Source organism: Orbicella faveolata, unplaced genomic scaffold (genome assembly GCF_042242905.1).
Source record: "Orbicella faveolata isolate gen_17 unplaced genomic scaffold, um_ofav_v1 contig_2, whole genome shotgun sequence".
Classification (NCBI taxonomy): domain Eukaryota; kingdom Metazoa; phylum Cnidaria; class Anthozoa; order Scleractinia; family Merulinidae; genus Orbicella; species Orbicella faveolata.
In genome coordinates this window covers 13706966-13712119 of record NW_028301547.1, presented here as the reverse complement: position 1 = coordinate 13712119, position 5154 = coordinate 13706966, and the positions used below count along the sequence as shown (strand labels likewise).

At 37.4% G+C, this 5154-nt stretch overlaps 1 long non-coding RNA gene across 1 annotated transcript; it reads right to left on the bottom strand.

Moving 5' to 3' along the window:
- Nucleotides 1-1317: 1317 nt before the first annotated feature.
- Nucleotides 1318-4225, bottom strand: LOC149112057 (uncharacterized). Its single transcript, XR_016207374.1, has 3 exons — nucleotides 3427-4225; nucleotides 2442-2519; nucleotides 1318-1936 (listed from the first exon to the last, which is right to left on the bottom strand). It is a non-coding gene; the product is annotated as an uncharacterized LOC149112057 (long non-coding RNA).
- Between the last annotated feature and the right edge of the window lie 929 nt (nucleotides 4226-5154).

The following is a 5154-nucleotide window of genomic DNA, read 5'->3' as shown; positions in this document are numbered from 1 at the left end:
GCTTGTTTCGGTTCGACGAAATCAACCAACGTCTTTATTGTACCATTGACCGATCATCGCCAGTAAATTGTACAGTATATCTTTCTTTAAATCTGGGATATTGCTGCAACAGCCGATAGCACTGCTGGAAGGCGTTTCTGCGCACTTTTCGAATGTGTATTGCACCATCCTGAAGGAAATGAGAGGACGTAAGCTATTCAACCTTCCTGGGTAGACGTCACAATAGTCGCTCGACCCATTCTCCTCAAACTCGGTCGTGAAACAAAATGGCGGTGTTTTGGAGCTATTTTCGAGATTTCGTCGGGGTACAGAAAATCGAGGATTTAACCGAATCCAAACTTTTTTCGCAGAAGTATTTCAAATACCAAGTAGATTCGTTTTAGCGAAAAACAATTTTGGGGGTAAGGTGCACTTTAATTTTTGTGTGGGATTTCCCACTCTTTGTCAACGCCAGCAATATTTATTTATTTATTTATTTATTTATTTATTTATTTATTTATTTATTTATTTGTCCACGAGAGCAAAGCATTTGTCACGTGGTTTCTACTTGTCGTGTAGACTGGGTTCCACTGGCAAAAGGTTGAGTGTTTTTGTACGGTGGCCATTACTGTGATTACTCTTAGCGGATGTTGTTTTTTGGCAAATTTCACGGCACGAAAAATCGCCTTTACCGCGCGTCAAATGTGTTGTTAAAGGTTTTGTAAAGGTCGCCTTTGCACGCTTTTGACGATCTGTGACGCGAATCAAAGATCATCTGTGAATAAACCCTTACCACCAAATCAAAGGCGTGAAAGGCCGTTTTTACTCACCTTTGAACGCCTGTGTTTTTAGGGTTAAAGGTGATCCTTTAATACGCCTTTGCGCACTGTCAAAGGCGGGTCAAAAGTGTAATCAAATTTGTCTGCGATTCGAGTCAAAGGTTTGCTAAAGACGTGGTCGAAGATGCCTGTGACGCAGGCCAAAGGTTTGTCAAAGGTACTCTGCGCGTTCCGCGCTCGCGCGTCTCGCCCGAACTTCTCGCTCGCGCTCCTCTTTCGCGCTGCGCGACCGTTGATCACGTTTCGCGCGATCCACATCTTATACGCTTTTTTCTGCTTACTACACTAGCTTTGTAGCTCCGCATACGAAAGATGCAATTAGATCCGTACTCTTGATTTATGTCTGACAAGTTTTGAAGAATATGTCAGCTTTAATAAGGTTATTTTGTACCAAACTATTGACAAATGTTAACGGAAAAGCGGCCCGGAAAGATCATTGCACCTAATTTTAAGAAAATAAATATGTTCAACTTCATCTCAGTTTCAATTTTTTTTCCCGTTTTTATCAAGAGTAAATACCTTCAAGTACCTTACATAAATGTTTTGGGCTTCAGGTTTCAAAAAGCCACGTTACAGGCTTGGTTTCAAACTACACGTAATGAGACTGATCATAAGGAAAACATTGTTCTGTCTATCGTGAAAACAACAGTCAACAAATCTTCCATGGTACAAAGTGCATTTATCTAACATTGCAGTACTACGGCTAAATTCTCAGTTCCTTAAACACTTACTAGACCAGACTAGACAATAAGGAAGACAACCGCAAAATTTCGGGAAAGATAAAGCAAACTTCGCACAATTAAAGTCAACTAGTGTATAAGCGTCCTTTCCAGATGGCACGTACAGTCCGTTGCATGGAACTCCTTATGTTTTGGCAGTTCTCCTTTTCTGCTTCTTGCACTTGCTCATTCTTGCATTATAAGTGGAATGGAATACAGTGTTTTCCACTTCTTTCTCATCAAAGTGGTTAAACTGCCTTGTTGGGGGTCAATGCCAACTAAATCTCCATTATTTCTAGGGAAGACACATTTTGACAAAGTCTAAGACGTTGACGAAATTAATCAATGCATCTTCACTGGATAAGTCCATCCTGTCGACCACTGCTTGTCCGCATTTGTCTAAACAGAAGCAAACAGACAAAAACGTTGGAAATGAATATTAAGGGTGAATCTTGGCATTCTATTCCTTAAAGTTTGCCTATAGTTTTTGCTAATGTCACATTAATAAAACGTGACCAATCAGATCATTACTCCTCCTTCGAATAGTTTGTGCTTCTGTCAGTAGTAGCCTTTTTTCTGTATTTCTCTCCACTCTACTCAGAGATTTGGTCACACAGGTATGTCATTAAGAACCAGTTTAACAAGCTAATTTCACCAGCTGAACAAGAGTTATCCCCAGCTAGAATTTCATAAGAGAACAAAAACTTGGGGTCATTTTAAAAGTGTACAGCTTGGCACAAATAAACAAAAAGCCTAGAGCCAGTTTACCAGTCCATCTGTCTGCATGTCTCTTAAAGACATCTTACAGACCTCTTACAACAAAGATCTTTTATGGTTGCAGAATAGCATCTAAAAATCAACAAATCTGACATAAACTGTGACAAGAAATGAGGAATACACACACCTTTGGGAATATTGCTGTTCCTGTGTAATTTCCACAGATCTCTTCATGTTCAGTGGTGTAATCTTTTTCCTTATTTTCCTTGTAGATCATATGTGAAAAGGAGCATATAAACATATCAAAATAATTGCACATTTGATTAGTAAACAGTTAGCAACTACTTGTACACTTTTTTCCACTGAAAAAAATTCCTGAAATTAAATGATTTAACATGAGACATGCCTGCATGGAATCGCATGGCTCATTCATTGAAACAAAAATCCAGTCCAAGATGATGAATACAACCACTATGATTCCCAGTGCAGCCGCATCTCATAGAGGGAAATGGCTATTTAATCCAGTCAAATTTGCCAACAAAATTTTAAATTGAGTAAAAGCAAATAAATGTCTTTGTCAATTTTCTTTTACTAAGTTATTATCAAATCCTCTACGCCTTAAATTTTCTACTGATCCCATCAATAGTTATGAATTAATCATATTATTAATTTTGCTTGGAAAAATTTGGTTTGGAAACCTGATGGCCAAACCAAAACAGTCGATATTGCAGACAACCACTCAAAATTTAGTTTCAAAACTCAGCTTTTACCAGTCAAAAACCAACATTTCCTGAGACTGGTTTGCAACATTCTGCAACTTTGATTCATTTACCAAAAAGATTCCCACCCCTTGCATGTTTTCAATAACATTTTAATTACTTAATTTTCATCCAGGTGAGCCAGTTGATGTATTTGTCCCTTAAGAAAGACAACATTTCCTTACTTGCCCTTAAATGAACCAAAAAGAAACAACTTTTTTTTTCACAGAGTGAGACTGTAATAAAAATGATCAATTAAAATAACATTAATAAGCTATAGCCAGGTTTTCAAAATCTATTTATATCCTTTCTTTACTGGAAAAAGATATTAAATGTTGTGGCTGAAGAAATTATAAGATGGTCTATGCTACAACTTATAGAAATAACAAATGAATATTCCAGCCTTTTACTTACCAAAATGTTCTGATGTTTGCACACTTTGGAGCATTGCATGATTTAACTGCATCTGAGTTGACTATGAGCTACAGAGTTGTATATTGTATCCTCTCCCACAATTTATTCTGTTAATTTCTTCAGTTCTTCTAGAGTGGCTAGCTGAAGGATAAAAACAACATTCATAAGCAAATTTCCACTAGTCACATATTTATTGGCATTTAATTGTTTACTGCTCAAAAGACCAAGACATGAAACTCTAAAACTACTGGTATTGTCCAGAGAGGTCGCATAATAATATTATGGGGTCAGCTTTTTAATTTGCTACTAATGGCAAGTTTGATTTTTTATCAAACATTGTAACAATTTCACCTACTAACAGATAAGCTGGATTATGTGTACTAAAGGCATCCGTGGTCGAGTGTCAATTGATACCCTTGATCGATCCTCTAAATCGACTCTCTATCAACACCCGATCGATACTCAATCAACACTCCATTGACACCTCGGTTGACACTCAATCTACATTTCTATTACTCAGTTTTGCAAATGTCACAGGGTAGGTGCATTTGATCACCTGGTATGACACCATTCTTAGCCCAGGAGACAGTTCAAAATGTCAAATGCCTGGCAGGTTTGGGGTGGGGCGGGGGGGATGGTTGGGCAGGAGATAGTGGAGTTCCAAATGACTGATCCATAAGCCTGATACAACAAATATCAAAACATATTTTTACTACAATTGCTACTGATCTCGCTATCTCAGTGGTCAAAATTTGTTGTGGACTCACTCAGCTGCGCTTCGTGAGTCCACAACATTTTGACCACTATGATGGTGCGTATCATTGTCGATAAGAGTACAGACCACACTAAACCATATGCAATTTGTTAAATTCAACCCAGTGAAGTCATTTATCAACATTAATGAACAAACATCATCACAATTTCAACTGTGGCAACAAACAGAGCTTTTTTTTCAATAGAACGGTAACTAGAGACAAAAGCAGAAACTTATCCATAGATTAAATTTTCAGAGTCAACAACTCTCTTAATGGTATAATGAATATGATAATTAAGTCAGGTCGTGATGGATTGTCATGCATGGCTGACTGAGTTTTTCCTTCAATGCAAATTTCCTTTATATTTACATGAGCTTTCTTTCAAGGGAATTGTTTAAGCTCAGAAATTACCAGAGGCATTGTGCACAACCATTTATACGTAAATAGAGTTAAGTTTAAGCTTAATTATTAAGTTACGTTTATTTCAAGCACTGATCATGCTAAAATCTATGCTATGACAGACACTTCAATTTAATGCACAAGACTTGACTGAGTGAGAAAAAAAAATTATCTTTGTCAACGTTTGTAAATAAGTATATGTGAATTGAAAATAAAGTTTGGTCTTTCTTAACGAAGAGCTTTGCCGATGAACTGTGATTCAGTCAAGTGCAATTAACCTTCGACCAAATTGTTTTCACTGCCGAGGATCTGCCTTGCCATAAATATACGCAATTCACAGCTCTTTATGTAGCCATTGCTGCGTTTAATTTACTTTTTAAACTCCGTTATTCTCTGAACATTGAAAACAAATGAACGAAATTCAGAGACTTACCTTTTCCTGGTCCAAAAAAAAACGAAAATTTCACCAAAGCCGCCATAATGAAGCCAAATGAAGAAAAATGTCTGCTTTCCTCACAGCCGACTTCGTTGACGTTTATTCCGATTGGCCAGAAAAATGCGGGAAGCCGCTGGC